At 34.0% G+C, this 21870-nt stretch overlaps 1 non-coding gene across 1 annotated transcript; it reads left to right on the top strand.

The window, feature by feature from the left end:
* The first annotated feature begins 8761 nt into the window (after positions 1 to 8761).
* On the top strand, positions 8762 to 8865 carry LOC114906631. Its single transcript, XR_003796456.1, has one exon. It is a non-coding gene; the product is annotated as a U6 spliceosomal RNA (small nuclear RNA).
* The last annotated feature ends 13005 nt before the right edge of the window (positions 8866 to 21870 follow it).

Consider the following 21870-nt stretch of genomic DNA (forward strand, 5'->3'; position numbering starts at 1 on the left):
GTAATTGGGGACTTTAATTACATCTTCAAAATCTCTTCATCTTTGCCTTATAAGATAAATGAATCAGGCAACAATAGCCTATCACCCTGGCCATATAGTGTTGCTTAGAGGTCACAGGCACCATCCATATTTAAGTGGAATTGATTATACAAGAGTGTGACTTATTGTGGTTACCTAGGATGAGTCTGTAAAGACACATTTGAGACAAAAAATTTGAAAAAACAGATAATATAAAAACTATATTTTGACCCCTAACAAAAATAAGGTAGAAGTTGATAATGATAAGACAATTTAAATATCTAATATAATTAGAAAAATATTTTAATTCTAATTTATAGGTCAAAGGAAAAATCATAATAAAACTTTAAAAATACTTAAAACTAAATGATAATAAAGCATTATATATCAAAATGAGAAACTTTAAATCAGACACAATATAAAGATTGCCACTATCACCAATTTTATTCTACATTATAATGGAAATCTAGCCAGCACACCTGGAAAAGAAAAAATAAGGAGGTAAAGTGCCATTATTTGCAGATGAAATACTCAGCGACATAGAGATTCCAATGGAATCTACAGACAAAATATTAAAATTAATAGAAGGATTTTATTAGGTAGCTAGAAAGCAATATTCAAAAGTCAAATGCATTTTCATAAACTACAGCTAGAATCACAAAAAATCACAATAGCATCAAAATGACGATTCCTTAAATATATATCTAATCAAAGATATTGAAGATCTCTACAGGGAAAATAATAAAATTATATTGCTGTATTAAGGAAAACTTAAATAGGAGAGAGACACCTGTTCAGGATAGAAGAGAGTATCATAATGGTAGCAATTTTCCTTAATATATACATTTAGTGCAATTCCATTAAAATGTCAACAGTTTTTCATTCAGGTTGATAAGCTAGTCATACAATTTTATGGAAAAATTAAATTCCAAGTTTAGCCACGATACTTCTGAAAACCACAGCAGACTTGCTTTACAGCTACCTGGAATTATTATGAATAGAATAGAGAGTTCAGAAAGGGACCCAATGATTTTAAAAAGCTGTGAAGTGTTTGATAAGTTACCTGTTACAGGCAGGCAGATAGCTAGGTATGAGCAGAGAAATGGGGACAGGGGCCAGGTGGCAGGAAATCACACATCTTGTAAACATAGGGGGTGCATAGGCAGACAAAGAAAAGCAGGAACCTCCACACTGACAGGAAATCACACATTTTGGGTGATAAGAGTCATGGAAGTACACAAAGAAAGATGGGGAAAGACGGGGATCTCCTACATCTGAATATAACCTGTTGCTCATTATGCTCTCATTACGATAAAGTTAGCCTTACAAATAAGAAGTACCCATCATGCGCTGATGCCATGGCAATTCTGATCTAAGCTAAATAAGTACAATAATCCCTCCTCCCTTGGGAAGATGAAGGTGGGATGAAAATCAAGGAATATGACTCCCAAACTCCTACTTCTCCGGTGAATATTCTGCCCCTTCTTTTGTATACCCCTCATAACCAGCTTGCCAGAAAAACCCAGGGCAGAAGCTCCTCACCTGTCTGCCCACTATCCCTCTGAGAGTGTATCCTTGCATAAATAAACTCTCACTTTACTTTCTTAACCTCTCTGCTTCGTCTCCAAATCCCTTCATGACAAAGAAAGAATCTTAAATTCACTAGGAGCAATCCTACTTGCAAAATAATTATATATGTATACATATTTATTAATATATAATACAATTAATTAAATATTTTATAATTATACAATATTGCATAATATAATTATAGTATATATTATATGGTGCATAATTGTATACCATATATATGCTATAGATACATTTATACTATATATGCTATATATATATAAAACATAAGGCACTTAGATCAGATAAAAAGAGTTCCTTATTGATACAACCAGAATAACACTGCAGCCATCAGTCCCTACACTTAGACCCACAGGTGATGCAAAAACTTATGCACTCTTCCTACTGGGGTGGCAGGTTACCTGCCACAGACAAGGGATGACTAACAATGAATTTTTTTCATTTATATACAAGAGATAGATAACCATCCTCTTTCCTACCCACCCCCTCAGGGAAAAAAATGGGGGAAAAATACCCTTTTGCTTGTTTGAGATATAATAGAAAGGATCCTGGGTTCTTACCGTCACCCATTGGAATATAAATATATATTTCCAAGGGCTAAATAAACACCAGTTGTCTCTGGCTTTTAATACAGAGATGTTGCCAAGTTCTGGGCTTCATCCCTTTGGCATGTAAATACCAAAGGAAATAGAGTTCTAGTCTTCCTGGAACCTTGGGACTTAACCTAGGGACCTTGTCAGGACTGTGACTATTTGACCCTCTCTGGAAGAGATGAAACATTTTATTATTCTTTTGGATCAAAGCAATTACCAGACAAATGGCTACAATATCATTCTCATAGTACGTGAGGAGGAAAACCTTCCTAGGAGAAATTAAGACAAATATTTTCTATCTTTATATTTTTATATCTTGGAAGGCTAGGGCTTTTTAACAGAAGAACTGAGAAATCTGGAAAGTTTTATTTCCCCACACCCACACATGTATAAAACTTTGATATAAGTCCAATATAGCATTGTAGATAAATAGGGAAAGAAAGGACTATTCAATACAAGCAGGTGGAAAGATGGCCATTTATAGGGAAAAACTGAAATTGTATCTCTGCACCATTCAAAAATTAACTTTAGATAATGGTATAAATTAACTTTAGATAATAAATATAAAACATATAATAATATATAATATTATAATATAAAAAATAAAATGGTATAATGTTTAATGGGAAATATAGGTGAGTATGTTCCTGAATTTGGGGTGGAGAAGGACCTCTTAAGACACAAAACATTATTTTTTAAGAGATGACAGTTGACTATATTAAAACTAAGAACTGTCCTTAAAGCAATGCTTTTAGGAAATTGAAAACACAAGACATATACACACTCAAAAAAAGAAAAGAAAAAATGAAAGAAAAGCAAAGAAAACACAAACCACAGATTGGGAGGAAAAAATGTATTCACAACACATATAACCAAGAAAGGATAGGAATTGAAAATATACAAATAAGTCATGTAAATCAATAAAAAAAAATTCTCATAGAAAAATCAGCAAAAAAAAGAGGCATTTCAAGGAAAGGAAACATTTACAACCAACATAAAGAGATCCTCCATCACATTAATGATCAGGAAAATACAAAGTAAAACTTCAATGAGAAAACATTATACTCATTCAATTGGCAAAAATAAAATAAAATAAAAAGTAAAAATAAATCATGACAATGCCAAGTTTTAGAGATATTGTGGATCAATTGGCTATCTTATATATTCCTGGTGGGAGGACATTTTCTTGATAAAACATCTTTGGAAAATAATTTTGCATTAAAATAGTTATATATACAAAATATATTTTTGCAAATGTATACCATGAGACATAAAAACACCAATATCAATAATAGCAAAAAAAGCTGGAACAACTCAAATTACAACATATAGGGAAAAAATAAACTGAGATTATTCATAAGATGCAATATTTTCCAGCAGTCAAAAAGAATAAACTGTAGTTATTGGGGAGTGGAACTGAAGAGTATCGCCAATGTTTCCCAGATGGGACTACACCAAATAAGCACTTCTGTTTGAAAATTCAGTCTCTGCTCCACAATAACTTTGAAATGGGTAGCCTAATTTTAAAAAATAATACAACTGCCACTTTATGGAGTACTAAGGAATGCAGTATGATTTGTGAACTGAACATAACACAAAATTTAAGAAAACAGAACATCAAGTAGACCTCAGGAATGTAAAAGGAAGAGATGAATAAAATAAAAAGTGAAATAAAGTAGGAAACAGAAAAGGAGTAAAATAGTTTGCTCTTTAAAAAACATAGTGAAAACATGAAATCAAGAAAAGCAAAGATTAAACATGATCATGTAACTTGAGAAGAAGAATAAAACTACAAAAATAGAGGAATGATACATGAAACATAATGCTAACATGTTAGCAAGTTTTAATGAAATAAACCCAAAAATGTAGAAACCTGTAAGTCTAATAACTATGGGGAACAAAAGAATGATGACCACCTCCAACTTCTCAAATATTTCCTGACTTAGATGATTTAATGGGTAAGGTATATTACATCTCCAATGAAAAGATTACCTTTATACCACTCAAACTATTATGAAGCATACGAAACAATGTAGACTTTAATAGCATAATCCTGATATTGGACTTCCCTAGTGGTCCAGTGATTAAGACTCAATGCTTCCACTGCAGGGGCATGGGTTCAATCCCTGGCGAGGGAACTAAGATACCACACAGCCAAAAAAAAAAAAAAAAAAAAAAAAAGACAAAGCCTCTTCCCTCCTGGCAAATATAATCCAAAAAAAATAAATAAATAAATAAGAAAAGAAAACCAAAGACGAATCTTCACTATGACTATGGATAATGTAAAAACCTAAGTGAAATATTATCAACTTAAATCCATCATTAATTCAAAGTATAATCACAACCAGAGTGGCTGAGTTACAAGGTCCCAATATGAGCTGCACAGAACACCCAGAATCAGTTACTCCTGTCTGCTGCCTCCCAGCCCTTTGTGTTAAGCTTAGACCAGTAGTCAGATTTCCTTCTCGTTTATTTTGAGTTGTCTCTCATGGGCTCCCATTGCGTTTCATGTCCTCTGTTCTCACACCACTCACATATATGTGTTTTAATGACTCTCAGTTTCAAAGGAAAAGAATTGGGGTCCTAATTCATTTTTCCTCAGGAGGACTCCTTGTAAATATTAGTTACGGATAGACATGTGAGGGAGGCAATCATCCCCATCCCACAGTTGCCAAAAGAAAAATGCACATGGAAATTTGGAGTAGAGGTGAAACATATCACCACATATTACTGAGCCAAAATTATTGAGTTATGTGTAAAATGATTTTGTATTACTTTTACAAACAGAAAATTAATGATTGCACAAAGCAACATTAAATTTTATATGTTGATTCTGAAAATATAACTTTGTTTCCTTGTGACTAAACTAATTTCCCAAGACCCAAATTCTATCTGATTTATAAAATTTTAATTTAATTACTATGAAATAAAATTACTAATTAACATAATTTTTCTCATGTATGTTTTAAAATCAGTCAATTCCGAGCTGTTCCCTAGATTGCATCACATGGCTCGCCATCTATTTCTTAATATTTATTGTATGGTATAAGAATTATAACAGCTTCCTTCAGAGTTTAGCCTTTGTATTCTGAAAAGGTAGCTCCTACAAAATAAAAACATTAGCTTTCAAGACTTTTTCCTGTGCTATGAGATAACAGTCTATTTCTGGAATTCAAGGCCACAAATTTGACTCTGTGATCTCTGAGGTCTTCTGTGACCTCATGCAATATTCTCCAACAAAGCAGGCAGTATACAGGTAGTAAAAATAAAAAAGCCTCCTGGGTATAAGAAGCACAATATTGCAATTAAACTATTGATGGAATATTTTTCCTAATTTAGTTTTATGTTCCTTGATCTCTGACTCAAGAACATTGTAATAGACTGATCCCTTGGAGACAATGTTCCCTTTCCCTCATTTCATGTTTCTGCCTATCCCCTTCTCCCAGATAATACTAAATCTCTGCTTTAGTGTATGAATGACAAAATTAATCTGATTTAAACTGCAATGTGTAGTGGTAACTGGGAATATTTCCTTTGTTTGTAAATGCTAATGTTTAAGGAAATGATACTTGGATTACGTATAGCTTCTATTTATTGACAATTTAACTCTGAGTTCAGTGTTGCTTTCTTCTCTATCTATTCACTCTTTCCAGGTCATTTCATCTACTCCCGTGGTTTTAAATGCCATCTACGATTCAGAAATGTGTAACTGCAGCCCTGACCATCTGGATGCCTACTTTATATCTCCAATTAGACGTCTAACAGGCATCTCATATTTAACACAACTAAATCCTCTTGGTATCAAAGCCTGAAGTAAAAATCAAAATGCTGGCATCATTTGGGAGGATAAATCTGGGTCAGTAAGGGCAAGGAGTAAAAGGACAATGAAATGCAGGTTAGATTCATCAACAAGCATGTTCACTCAACACACAGATATCTCAAGGTTTGCAAGAAGAAATCATACCTCAGAGCAGTCCACAGAGGGGATAAAGATGGGGAAATGTATATGCTAAGTCCTTTCTGTGGTGGGCATGAACATGTGCATACACATAACTGCCTTCAAGAAAGGATTTGTGGCCCAGCTGCTGGGAATGCTATCAGAGTCAGACTCCAGCTGTCAGCTCCTTCAGAGAGCCATCTCACCCAACAGTACACAATTCCTGAGGCAGCTCACAACCAAAAGTTGATTATGTAAGTATAAAAGCCAGGCTTTTTTTGCCTACTTCAGGATAACTCTAACTGGCTTTATGTGCCCAACAATACATAACATTAGCCAAATCTTTGTTGAGTGTATCTCAGTTTGATTTCTCCCTCTATCTGATCTTACTTCTGTATCCTTTCATTCACATGTGTTAACCCACAATAAATATATGACATAATAAACACCATGTAAGTATTTATATCCAGAAAACTCAACCTACAACACCATCTGTCTCTCATTTCTCATTAGGTAAAAGTTCATATGATAAAGAGTTAATTTCCCAAAATTCTGAGTCACATCATCTGGCCCCTTCACAGTTACTCAAGAATAGAATAGCTTTCTAGTTCACCTGGGACTGACTGGGTTTTCACACTGATAGTCCTCCTTCCTGAGAAACCCCTCAATCCTGGGCAAACAATGATAAATTGGTCACCATACTTGGGAAGACTGATCCCATACCACATAGTGTGGAATTTCATTTAAATCTAGACATGGCAGGGCTTCCCATGGCGCAGTGGTTGAGAGTCTGCCTGCCGATGCAGGGGACACGGGTTCGTGCCCCAGTCTGGGAAGATTCCACATGCCGTGGAGCGTCTGGGCCCATGAGCCATGGCTGCTGAGCCTGCGCATCTGGAGCCTGTGTTCCGCAACGGGAGAGGCCACAACAGTGAGAGGCCCACGTACCAAAAAAAAAAAAAAAACTAGACATGGCAGAGCAGCAACTTGATTTAGCAGAGTTGCAATCATAAGATAGAAATGAGGCAATTGAGGGAATCTGAAAAGGAGCTCACTTTTTTGTCCAATTCATTGTCCAGAACTGAACTAATTCATACACACTCTCCAAAATGCTCCTCTCAGTCTTCCTCATGTCAATATGTAACACTACCATTCATCAGTTGCTTAGGGCAAAAACTTTGAACTTCTCTCTTTTTCTCATAATCCATATCCAGTCCATCCTCAAATCCAGATGGCTCTACCTTCAAAATATATATAGGATCATATCCCTTCTAACATTTTCCATCACTATCACCATATTCAAGCTATCATGATTTTCCTCCTGGACATCTACAATAGTTGCCTGACTGATCTTCCTCTTTTTACTTTTCCCCATTCGATTGGTTCTCTAAACATTAGGCAGATGATTCTTTAAACAGCTAGTTCAGATAATGTTAGTCCTCTACTTGAAATTCTCCAAAATCTCACCATCACCATTAAAATCTGAAGTCTTGAGAGGTCAAGATAGTAGAGTAGGAGGACACGGAACTCACCTCCTCTCAATGAAAACATCAAAAATACATCTACATGTGAAGTAATTCTCACTGAAAATAAACTGGAGACTGGGAGAAAGACTCTTGTACAAAGGCTGTAAGAAAGATTTACACGGAGCTGGGAAAGAAAGGAAGAGAAGTGATCAAATTGGGACCTGTACCCCTTGGAGGAGACACAGAAGAGGAGGGTGATTACTGGGCTTGGAGATCCTCCCTGGGGAGTAAGAAGTTTGAGCCACCTATTGGGTGCCCCAGCCCTGGGAGCTGCCCCAGTTGAACACTGAGAGGACAACTCTCCTTTGTTGGTTTGAAAACCAGTGGAACTGAGAGCAGGGCTGTAAGAAACTTAGACACCATGCATGAAGGATATGCACACATTTGCATACTCCCAAAATAAGGGGGAGGAAGGAGATTGAAACTGACCAGGACCATGGCTGGTTTCCGCCAACTGCCCTGGTGTGTGCCCCAGCTTGAGTTGATTGCCAGCTCTGGCCCCTCTTGCTCCATGGCACAGCTCCACAATAGGGTGAAGGATGCAGTGGCTGAGAGTTGTGCACAGTTGTGAGGAAAGCAGGTGGCTCGGACTCAGAAAGACATCTGAACATGGCAGGGGCAACGATTTCTGGTGCTTGCTTTGGGAGTAGACTGGGACTCAGGTTCTAGGACCACCATAACCCATGTCCAACCCATGCCAATCACCTCTACCAAACCTTCTTATTCCAGCACTGCTCCCCTCTGGGGTGAGGGTGACAGTGCTGGGAGGTGGAGAGAACACATTTAGAAGGAACAGAGTCAGCATGGTCCAAAAGCTCAGGGCTTATGCTCCAGCAACATGGAACCCAACCCCTCCACCAATAAAATGGTGTTGGCCACTGAGCAGAAAAGGAACCCCAGGCCAAACATGGCTGTAATTCTAGCCCCTCCATTACCAGCCTCGTCTCTCACGAAGGTGATAACTGGCAGCACACACTGGGGGAAGATGTGACCCATGTTGATTTCAGATCCAGCTCTCCCACCAAAGCCACTGTGCACAGACAGACTGCATAGGGATACTCCCACACAAGGACACCACCTCAAGACCAGCATAGGATGTTCACTGCAGCAGCACATATACTAAATCTGGAAAAACACAGAGCAGATTAGCATGACCACTGCACAAGGATGACATGCAAATTCGTGAAGTATCCATATTTTTGATTGGAAGAATCAATATTGTCAAAATGACTATACTACTCAAATCAACCTACAGATTCAATGCAATCCCTAACAAATTACCAATGGTATTTTTCACAGAATTAGAACAGAAAATTTTATAATTTGTATGGAAACACAAAAGACCTGAAGAGCCAAAGCAATCTTGAGAAAGAAAAATGGAGCTGGAGGAATCAGGCTCCCTGACATCAGACTATACTACAAAGCTAGAGTAATCAAAACAGTATGGTACTGGCACAAAAACAGAAATGTAGGTCAAAGAACAGGATAGAAAGTCCACAGATAAACGCAAGCCCCTATGGTCACCTAATCTATGACAAAGTAAGCAAGAATATACAATGGACAAAAAGTCTCTTCAATAAGTGGTGTTGGGAAAACTGGACAGCTACATGTAAAAGAATGAAATTAGAACATGTTCTAAAACCATACACAAAAATAAACTGAAAATGGATTAAAGACCTAAATGTAAGGCCAGATATATAAAACTCTTAGAGTAAAAGGTAGGCAGAACACTCTCTGACATAAATCCTAGCAGGATCTTTTTTTATCCACCTCTTAGAGTAATGAAAATAAAAACAAAAATAAAGAAATGGGACCTAATTAAACTTAAAAGCTTCTGCACAGCAAAGGAAACCATAAAGAAAACAAAAAGACAATCCACAGAATGGGAAAAAAAATTCGCTAATGAAGTGACCAACAAGGGATTAATCTCTAAAATATACAAACAGCTCATGCAGCTTAATATTAAAAAAACAAAAAAACAGTCAAAATATGGGCAGATCTAAATAGACATTTCTTCAAAGAAGACCTATAGATGCCAAAAAGGACATGAAAATATGCTCAAAATCACTAATTATTAGAGAAATATAAATCAAAACTACAATGATGTATCACCTCACACCAGTCAGAATGGTCATCATCAAAAAATCTACAAACAATAAATGCTGGAGAGGGTGTGGAGAAAAAGGAACCCTCCTACACTGTTGGTAGGAATGTAAATTGGTAAAACCATTATGGAGAAGTGTATGGAGGTTCCTTAAAGAAGTAAAAATAGAACTACCATATGATCCTGCAATCCCACTACTGGGAATATACCCAGAGAAAACCATAATTCAAAAAGATACATGTACCCTAATGTTCATTGCAGCACTATTTATAATAGTGAGGACATGGAAGCAACATAAATGTCCATCAACAGAGAAATGGATTAAGAAGATCTGGTACATATATACAATGAAATATTACTCGTCTATATAAAAGAAGGAAATAATGTCATTTGCAACAACATGGTTGGACCTAGAGATTGTCATACTGAGTAAAGTAGGTCAGACAGAGAAAAACAAATATCATATGATATTGCTTATATGTGGAATATAAAAAAATGGAATAAATTAACTTATTTACAAAACAGAAATAGAATCACAGATGTAGAAAACAACTTATGGTTACCAGGGGAGGAAAAGGGGGGAGGGGTAAATTGGGAGATTAGGATTGACATATGCATAGTATTATATATAAAATAGATAACTAATAATGACCTACTGTATAACACAGGTAACTCTTCTCAATACTCTGTAATGACCTATATGGGAAAAGAATTTTAAAAAGAGTGTATATATGTATATGCATAACTGATTCACTTTGCTGTACAGCAGAAAATAATGCAACATTTTAAATCAACTATATTCCAGTAAAATTTTTTTAGGAAAGAGGGAGGGCTTAGGAAACATTAACTAAAAAATGACCAGAACAGGTAACTGTTTCACCTAATTTCATAGAGACAAAGAAGGATAAGCAAAATGAGAACACAGAGGAATTTATTTCAAACAAAGGAATAAAAAGACAGTGAAAAAAAACAATTAGTGAAAGAGATAAATATTTTTTCAGATAAAGAGTTGAAAGCATTAATAATAAAATGCTAACTAAACTAGGGAAAAGAATAGATGAACACAGTGATAATTCTAACAAAGAAGTAAAAAATATAATAAAGAATCTTTTGGTTAAACATAAGACATGACACCATAAAATTCCTTGAATAGAACATAGGCAAAACATTCTCTGACATAGATCATACCAGTGTTTTCTTAGGTCAGTCTCCCAAGGCAATAAAAATAAAAGCAAAATCAAACAAATGGTACCTCATCAAACTCATAAGGGGTTTCACAGTAAAGGAAGCCATAAACAAAATGAAAAAAACTATGGACTGGGAGAAAATATTTGCAGACAATGTGAACAACACAGGATAAATTTACAAAATATATAAACAACTCATACAATTCAATCAAAAATTGGGCAGAAGACCTAAAAAGACATTTCTCCAAAGAAGACATACAGATGACTAATAGGCACATGAAAAGATGCTCAACATTGCTAATTACTAGAGAAATGCAAATCAAAACTACAATAAGGTACCACCTCACACCAGTTAGAATGGCCATGGTCAAAAAGTCTACAATTAATAAATGCTGGAGAGGGTGTGGAGCAATGAGAACCATCCTATACTGCTGGTGGGAATGTAAATTGGTACAGCCACTATGGAGAACAGTATGGAGGTTCCTTAAAAAACTAAAAATAGAGCTACCATATGATCCTGCAATCCCACTCTTTGACATATATCTGGAGGAAACTCTTAATTAAAAAAATGCATGCACTCCAATGTTCATAGTAACACTATTTACAATAGCCAAGACATGGAAGCAACCTAAGTGTCCATTGACAAACAAATGGATAAAGAAGATGTGGTATATATATATATATATATATATATATATATATATATATATATATATTACTCAGCCATAAATAATAAGGAAATAATGCTACTTGCAGCAACATGGATGGACCTAGACATTATCATACTAAGTGAAGTCAGAAACAGAAAGACAAATATCATATGATATCACTTGCATGTGGAATCTAAAACGTGATACAAATGAACTTATTTACAAACCAAAAACAGACTCACAGACATAGAAAACAAACTTATGCTTACCAAAGAGTAAAGGAGGAAGGAAGGGATAAATTAGGAGTTTGGGATTAGCAGACACAAAGTACTATATATAAAATAGATAAGCAACAAGGATTTAATGTATAGCACAGGGAACTATATTCAATATCTTGTAATAAACCATGACGCAAAAAAAAAGAACCAGTCAGAAAGGAAGATAATAACTTTCAATAACTGAAATTTTAAAGTACACTAGAAGGAATTAACAGCAGACTAGGTGATACAGAAGAATGCATACGTGATCTGGAAGATAGAATAATGGAAATCACCCAATTAGAACAGCAGAAGAAGAAACAAATTTTTAAAATGTGAGCAGTTTAAGATTCTTCCAGAACATCAAGCATACTAACATTCACATTATAGTGGTCCCAGAGGGAGAAGAGAGAGAGAAAAGGCTTAAAAATATATTGGATGAAATTATAGCTGAAAACTTCCCAAACCTGAAGAAGAAAACAGATATCTAGGAACAGGAAGCACAGAGGGTCCCAAACAAGATGAACCCAAACACACCCACACCAAGATACATCATAATTAAAATGGCAAAAGTTAAAGAGAAAATTACAAAGGCAGCAAGAGAAAAACATATAGTCATAAACAAGGGAACCCCCATAAGGCTATCAGCTTATTTTTCTGCAGCAACTTTGCAGGCCAGAAAGGAAGGGCATGGTATATTCAAAGTGCTGAAAGGGAAAAACCTGCAACTGAGGATACTCTACCTAGCAAGATTATCATTTAGAATTGAAGAAGAGATAAGAACTTCTCAGAGAAGCAAAAGCTAAGACTTCATCAATACTAAACCTACCTAATAATAAATGTTAAAGGGTCTTCTCTGAATGGGAAAGAAGAGGCTACAAGAAGTAAATATTTATAGGAAAGGAAAAATCCCACTAATAAAGGCAAATATAGAGTAAAGGCTGAGGATTATCCACTTAAATAAGCTAGTATGAAGATCAAAAGGCAAAAAAAAATCATAAAATCATCTCTAACTACAATAAAAAGTGAAAGGATAAACATGAACATGAAAAATATGGCATTAAAAACACAAAACATGGGGGAAGGGGGTACAAAATTTACATCTTTTAAGATGTGTTTGAACTTAAATGAGCACCAGTATAAAACTGTAGATACAGTAATAACTTAGCATATCTACAAGATATTCCACCCAAAAATAGCAGAATACACATTATTTTCAAGTGCACATGGAATGTTATCTAGTACAGACCATAGGCTAGGCCAGAAAACAATGGGTCAATAAAAAAACAAAGAGTAAATCAGAAAAAAAACCTTGAGACAGATGAAATAAAAACACAAATTTCCATAATCTATAGGAGAAAAACAAATCTATGGGATTCAGTAAAAGCAGTTCTAAGAGGCAAGTTTATAGTGATATAGGCCTACCTCAATAAACAAGAAAAATCACAGATAAACAACCTACCTATGATCTAAACAAAGTAGAAGAAGAAACAAAGCCTAAAGTCAGTAGACAGAAGGAGAAAATAATGATCAGAATGAAAAAAATAGAGACCAAAAACAAAAAAAAGAAAAGAGAAAGAAAGAAAAGATCAAAAAACCAAGATCTGGTTTTCTGAAAAGATAATCAAAATTGATAAGCCCTTAGCCAAGCTGATTAATAAAAAAGAAAGAGAAGAAATTACAACTGACATTCTAGAAATAAAAACAATCATAAGAGACTACTACAAAGTTATATACCAACAAGTTGAACAACCTAGAAGAAATGGATAAATTCCTAGAAACATACAATCTTCCAAGACTAAATCAAGAAGAAATAGATAATCTAAACCAACTGATAGTAACATTGAAATTGAATCAGTGAAAACAAACAAAATATCTCCTAGCAAACAAAACCCAGAACTGGTTGGCTTCACAGGGTAAATCTACAAACATTTAAAACAGAGTTAATAACTATCCTTCTCAAGATATTACAGAAGAGCCAATATTCCCAATCTAATTCTATGTGGCCACGCATAACCTGATACTAAAATCTAAGACACTACAAAACAAAAAGAAACTTATAGGCTAATATATCTGATGAATATAGATGCAAAAATCCTCAACAATATAATAGCAAACTGAATTCAACAGTACATAAAAATGTCATACACCATGATCAACTGGGATCTATTCCAGAGAAATGCTAATCAAATCCACAGTGAGATATCACCTCACATTTGTCAGAATGGCTATTGTCAAAAAGACAACAAATAATCAATGGTGGTGATGATGTGGAGGGAAGGGAACCCTTGTCCACTATTGGTGGGAATGAAAAATGGTATAGCCATTATGGAAAACAGTTGGAGCTTCCTCAAAAAATTAAAAATAGAACTACCATGTGATCCAGCAATTCCACTCCTTAGTATGCATCTGAGTAAAATGAAAACACTAATTTGAAAAGATATGTATACCCCCATGTTTACAGCAGCATTATTTACAATGGCTAAGAGAGGGAAACAACCTAAAATGTCCATCAACAGATGTATGGATAAAGACGCTATGATACACACACACACACACACACACACACACACACAATGAAATATTACTCAGCCATAAAAAAGAATGAATTTTTGCCATTTGCAACAAAATGAATGGACCTGGATGGTATTATGCTTAGTGAAGTCAGATAAAGACAAATAATGTATGTCTTCACTTATATGTGAAATCTGAAGAATTAAGACAAATAAATAAATATTACAAAACAGAAATACACTCACAGATACAGTAGACAAACTTGTGGTCATCAGTGAGGTGGTAGAGGTAGAGACAAGATAGGGGAAGAGGATTAAAAGGTACAAACAACTAGGTATAAAATAAATAAGATAGAAGGATGCAATGTATAGCACACAGGTAATATAGCCAATATTTTATAACAAATTTAAATGGAGCATAATCTATAAAAATATCAAACCACTATGTTGTACACCTGGAACTAATATAATATTGAAAATCAACTATACATCAATATAGAATAAAGAATTTCTTTGGCAAGTCAATATATTAAGCTAATCTTTTATGCTTATACTTTATTACAGTTATTAATGCAGCAAACTATTAAAACATGTCACAATCTGGATGAATCTCAAATTCATTTTGCCAAGTGAAAGAAATCTGACTCAAAGGGCTATATGCTATTTGATTCCACATATACAGTATTCTTTAAAAGGCAACAATGTGGGAAAGAAGAATAGAACAGTGACAAGGAGTTGGGGATTAGAGGGAAAGGTGTGACAAAGGGATACTATGAGGGAATTTCTGGGGAGTGATGGAACTGTTTTGTTTTTTTTTTGTGGAGGTGATTACACAACTATGCATTTATTGGTATACATAAAACTGTACACCAAAATATGTGGAATCTGCTGTATATAAGGTTTAAAATAAATATTTAAAAGTGAAAAAATCTAACATTTCATTGTTAGTGTATAGGAATGCAAGAGATTTCTGAGTATTAATTTTGTGTTCTGCAAATTTACCAAATTCATTGATGAGCTCTAGTAGTTTCCTGGTAGCATCTTTAGGATTTTCTATATATAGTAACATGTCACCTGCAAACAGTGACAGTTTTAATTCTTCTTTTCCAATTTGGATTCCTTTTATTACTTTTTCTACTCTGGCATAGCTAAACTTCCAAAACTGTTTGAATAAAAGTGGTGGCAGTGGACATCCTTGCCTTGCTCCTGATCTTAGAGGGAATGCATTCAGCATTTCGCCATTGAGAATGATGTTTGTTATGGATTTGTCATGTATGTCCTTTATTATGTTGAGGTAAGTTCCCTCTATGCCCACTTTCTGGAGAGTTTTTTTTTTTTAATCACAAATGGGTGGTGAATTTTATCCAAAGCTTTTTCTGCATCTATTGAGATGATCATGTGGTTTTTATTCTTCAGTTTTTTACTGTGGTGTATCACACTGATTGATTTGCATATATTGAAGAATCCTTGCATCCCTGGGATAAATCCCACTTGATCATGGTGTATGATGCTTTCAATGTGTTGTTGGATTGAGTTAGCTAGTATTTTGTTGAGCCCATTTACCATTGCATCAAAAAGAATAAAATACCTAGGAATAAACCTACCTAAGGAGAATAAATAGCTGTAGTCTGAAAACTATAAGATGCTAATGAAAGAAATCAAAGATGACAGAAACAGATGGAAAGACATACCATGTTCTTGGATTGGAAGAATCGATATTGTCAAAATGACTATACTACCCAAGGTAATCTACAGATTCAATGCAATCCCTATCAAATTACCAATGCCATTTTTCATAGAACTAGAACAAAAAATTTTAAGTTTATATGGAAACACAAAAGACCCTGAATAGCCAAAGCAATCTTGAGACAGAAAAACGGAGCTGGAGGAATCAGGCTCCCTGACTTCAGACTAAACTACCAAGCTACAGTAATCAAAACATGGTACTAGCACAAGGACAGAAATACAGATCAATGGAACAGGATATAAAGCCCAGAAATAAACCCACACACCTATGGTCAATTAATCTAAGACAAAAGAGGCAAGAATATACAATGGAGAAAAGACAGTCTCTTCAATAAGCAGTGCTGGGAAAACTGGACAGCTACATATAAAAGAATGAAATTAGAACATTTCCCAACACCATACACAAAACAAACTTAAAATAGATCAAAGACCTAAATGTAAGACAGGGCACTATAGAACTCTTAGAGGAAAACATAGGCAGAACACCCTTTGACATAAGTTGTAGCAAAATCTTCTCATAGAGTCATGAAAATAAAAACAAAAATAAACAAATCAGAACTAATTCATCTTAAAAGTTTCTGTACAGCAAAGGAAACCATAAACAAAATGAAAAGATGACCCACAGAATGGGAGAAAATACTTGCAAATGAAGTGACTGACAAGGGATTAATCTCCAAAATATACAAACAGCTCATGCAGCTCTATATTAAAAAACCAAACAACCCAATCAAAAAATGGGCAGAAAATCTAAATAGACATTTCTCCAAAGAAGACATACAGGTGACAAAAAACACATGAAGAGATACTCAACGTCACTAATTATTAGAGAAATGCAAATCAAAACTACAATGAAGTATCACTTCACACCAGTCAGAATGGCCATCATCAAAAAATCTACAAACAATAAATGCTGGAGAGGGTATGGAGAAAAGGGAACCCTCCTGAACTGTTGGTGGGAATGTAAATTGGTAGAGCCACTGTGGAGAACAATATAGAAGTTCCTCAAAAAAGTAAAAATAGAACTACCATATGATCCAGCAATCCCACTCTTGGGCATATATCTGGAGGAAACCACAATCTGAAAGGATACATACACCTCAATGTTCATGGCAGCACTATTTACAATAGCCACGACATGGAAGCAGCCTAAATGTCCATCAACAGAAAATGCATAAAGAAGATGTGGTAATATATACAATGAGATATTAGCCATGAAAAAGAATGAAATAATGGCATTTGCAGCAACATGGATGTACCTAGAGAGTATCACACGAAATGAAGTAAGTCAGACAGAGAAAGACAAATATCATATATCACTCATATCTGGAATCTAATTTTTTTTTTAATGATACAAGTGAACTTTTCTACAAAACAGAAACAGACTTACCGATATCGAGACCAAACTTATGGTTACCAAAGTGGAAATGTGTGTGGGGGGGTAAATCAGGAGCTTGGGATTAACATACACACTACTATGGATAATATATATATATTACATATATATAAGATAGATAAGCAACAACGACCTACTGTATAACACAGGGAACTCTACTCAGTGTTCTCTGATAACCTATATGAGAAAAGAGTCTGAAAAAGAATAAATATATGTATATGTATAACTGAATCCTTTTGTTGTACACCTAAACTAACACATTGTAAATCAACTATACTCCAATAAATATTTTTAATTCAAAAAAATTATTAATTCAATCTCAAAAAAAGGGAAAAATTATTAGTGCTATTCAATATCATCAAAATGAAAAAAATTACAATGACACCTTTATCCCAGTGTTAGCATATCTGAAATATAACTAGTCAAATTTAATTGAATCTAAGTCATTTTTTCTTCTAGTACTATTTTTCTCTGAGAAAGTTATACAATTTATAATATACAAAACTAAACACAAATGGTGCATAAAAGGTCTTGACATCAATCCCCAATTCATTCTGCTTAGAGAACAGGTAATAACTCTTAACGATTGGGCTTAAGGGAATAGTTCTAAATATTCTAAATCCTCCTCTGTGTGTCTTACACTATATTCGTTCCATATAGTTGATGTCTTGTGTCCTTATCCTTTTTCTGTTGAGTACTGCACTTTATACTTATCCATGTACTCAAAGTTCCACCTGTAATTATTGCTCTTATTTTTTCCTTTCTCTTCCTCCTTCTCCCCTTACTTTCCTCCAACTCACTTTATCACTCCACCCCAACCCTAGATAATCAATTCTTATAGCCTGATATACACTCTTCAATACTTTCCTCCATCTTCATAAAATTATACATAAACCTATAATATATATTTGCATATATGGGGTTTGTCTTCATTTTATGTAAATAAATCATTTAAACTTCACTAGATCTCATTTTCCTCACTTAAAATTACATTGTGGAAGGTCTTATAAGTTGGTTGGTATAAATATAACTTGGTATCTTAACATCTGCATGATATTCCATTATATGAATGAACCACATTTTCTTCAACCATTCCCTTTTCTTTCTAGTTGTTGATGTTGGTCTTGGTTGTTTGTTTTAGTACTACAGTGTTACATATATCCTTACATAGTGGTGCTTTTATATCTATTGTAGATTTCCACAAGGACAAAATTACTTTCCCTAAAGGCCTGAACAATTCATATTACACCAGCAAAACTGGAAGTTACATTTCACCCACATTTCCATTAGCACACCTTTTCTTATTTTTGTCACTATTTTGGGTGAAAAATGCTATATCAATTTTAGTTAGCATTTCCCTGGTGGCATTCATAGGCATTTTCCCATAGACATATTATCACATTTTAGCCAGTTTCAATTTGTACTTAAATGAATCATCCATTTGTATGTTTTGCCATTTTTCTATCTAGCTATTTGTCTTCTTATGTATGACTGATATCTTTTTCTGTAATATACATTGTAAGTACAAACAGGCCTGATACACAAAGAAATTTGAGAAAGTGGATAAATATTATGTACTCTTTAATTTTGTTTATGTATACTTTGCCATAAAAGCTTTTTGTTTTATATTGTCAAATATGTCCATCTTTTCTTTCAAACCTCTGGATTCACTTTTTTTTAAAAATTATACTTCTGGATTTTATTCCCTGTTTTTAAAAAATATATGAACAAGTATTTCAAGCACATAAATATTATTTTTGGCAAACTAGGGAAGAAGTTACTTTGTCTTTAATATTTACCACAACCATCAAGACTATTATATTAGTTATTTTTCACCATAACACTGCCACAAAACTTACTGGCTTTAAAAAAATTATATTTTATTTGTTCCTCATTCTATTGGTTAGCATGTTGAGCTAGGATCAGCTGGTCAGTTCTTCTACTGGTTTTGCCCATATCATCTGGCATTCAGTTGGGCCTGGAAGATTCAAGATGGCCTCAATCACACATCAGGAGGTTGATGCTGGTCTCAGTTGGTCCTCATTTTTCATGTGGTCTTTAACCTTTAAGGATCTTCACATGGCAGCATTGCCGTCCAAGACAACTAGTATGGAAGCTGGATTCACTTTCTTCATTAGAAATATTTGCCCAACCCATACTTTACACTACAATTTCCTAAATTTTCTGCATAATTTCTTGTGTATTTTTTTAAACTTAAGTACTTATGCATCAGTGTTAATTATTGCATATCTTATAAGGTAAGAGTACAAATTTATTTACTTCCAGATGCACCAAGGCAATTTATTTAAACAAATCATTCTTTTCTACCGAAATGAAACCATTTCTTTTCATAGATTAAATTTCTATGTATGCACGGATTTATTTGTGGGCTCCTTATTTTGTTCCACTAACTTGCCTATCCTCAATCCTAAAGCTAAACCACACTATTATTCTTCTTTCATGATTTCTTCCTTGTACTCAAGCATTTATAAGTCCACATAGAATTTGTTATTTTTTTATAGTTTTTTTTTTAATTTGGAATTTCTTTGATTTCCATATGTAGCTTTGGTTATTGCTAGTAAAGAGAAACAGCACTGAACTCTGGGTATTTATCTAATACCCAGCTAATTTACAAAATTCCCTTATAAGCACTAGGAGTTTATTTACTATAATACATGATGAAGTAAAATAATATTTTCTTTTTCTTTTCCATTACTTGTATCAAGTATTTAATTTTCCTCTTTTTTCTGTTGCATTATAATTTATTTTCAAATAATAATGATAACAATATTCTACTATTTTAATATAAATGGCTTCAGCATTTTACCACATAAAATTATTTCTGCTGTTGGTATTTGATGAGTACTTTTTCTCAGATTTAATTATTTCCTTTCCTTTTCTATTATATGTCAATTTTTATAAGGAATAGGGATGCTGAATTTTATCAAATATATCTATTGACATGATCACATTTTCCCTTAAACTTGTTAAAATAATTAAATATGCTATTAGGTATCTTGATGTTGAGATTCTTATATTTCTAGAATAAATTTTCTTTGGACAGATTTTACTTTTCCTATACTGAAATGTCAAATATTCTAATATTTAATTTAGAACTTTGGCATCTATATTATTAAATAAGGTTAGTGCATAGTTTCCTTTTGGCACTATCTTTATCAGGTTAGAACACTAGGGTCTACTTGCTTCATGAATTGAGGTTCTTTCCATTCATAGCCTTGAATGGCTTAGATAACATTGTATTACCTGTCTTTTATAGGTTACATGAAACTCAACTATGAAATGGTCTGGTGTTCACATCTTTTAAAGTGGTATATTTTTATTCCTCTTCCAATCAACTTATGGATATATAATAAACATGGATATATGAGAATCATTCAAATTTTACAAAATTTTATAGATATGGATTAGATTGACTTTATTAATTACATCATTCAGTTCCTTATTTTTTTTTCTTTTTTCCTAATGGACATGTCTTATTTTGAGTGTCTTAAAAGTCTTCCACTACGATAGTACTTTTATTGTTTTCCAATCATTTAAAATATTTCCATTTCACGTATGCTATGTTGATGTTGCATACATGTTTATGACTGTTATGTCTCCTTTCTAAGTCATTCATTTTATCATGTCAGCACTTTTAATCCCAAATTTTAATTTGAGAAGACAGCAGAGTAGAAAGAGCCTGACCTCACCTCCTCTCACAAACACATAAAAGTCACAACTATTTGCAGAACAATCATTGATAAAAAAGATCTTTTCTACCAGAAAAGATCTTCTTTTCTGGAACCTACCAGAAAAGATCTACAACTAAAGACATAAAGAAGACAAGTAGGAGGGGCAGAGTTGTGATATAGTCAAGTCTCATACCCCTGGGTGGGCAACCCACAAAGTTAGCAGGAGTTCAGCAACTATCTTTCCTTCCTCCTACTAACAAATTATTACCTTCCTCCTAGTAACAAATGTCGGCATGTTGCTGACATTACTCCCAAGAGGATATCTGTTAAGTCACGAATGTCCATTGAATATTAGCACGTGATTTGCAGGATCTATTACAATGAACATTTGAATTGGTCCTCTATAACCTGTTATTATTTATTATTTTAGTGATAGTATTAACTCACCTTACATTAATAAGTTAAATCTCACTTGGTAGCAATGGATTGTTTTTATATTTACTTCTGGATTCAATTTGCTAATATTTTATTCTGGAATTTCACATCCCTATTCATACATGAGCTTAATCTCTGTGTTCTTCTTTCTTTCTTTCTTTCTTTTTTAATTCTCTCTTATTCTATCCTTGACTGGTTTTATTTTTTTTTCCTTTTTTAGCATCTTTAA

This window comes from Monodon monoceros, unplaced genomic scaffold (genome assembly GCF_005190385.1).
Source record: "Monodon monoceros isolate NGI ecotype Baffin Bay Population unplaced genomic scaffold, NGI_Narwhal_1 Super_Scaffold_22, whole genome shotgun sequence".
Classification (NCBI taxonomy): domain Eukaryota; kingdom Metazoa; phylum Chordata; class Mammalia; order Artiodactyla; family Monodontidae; genus Monodon; species Monodon monoceros.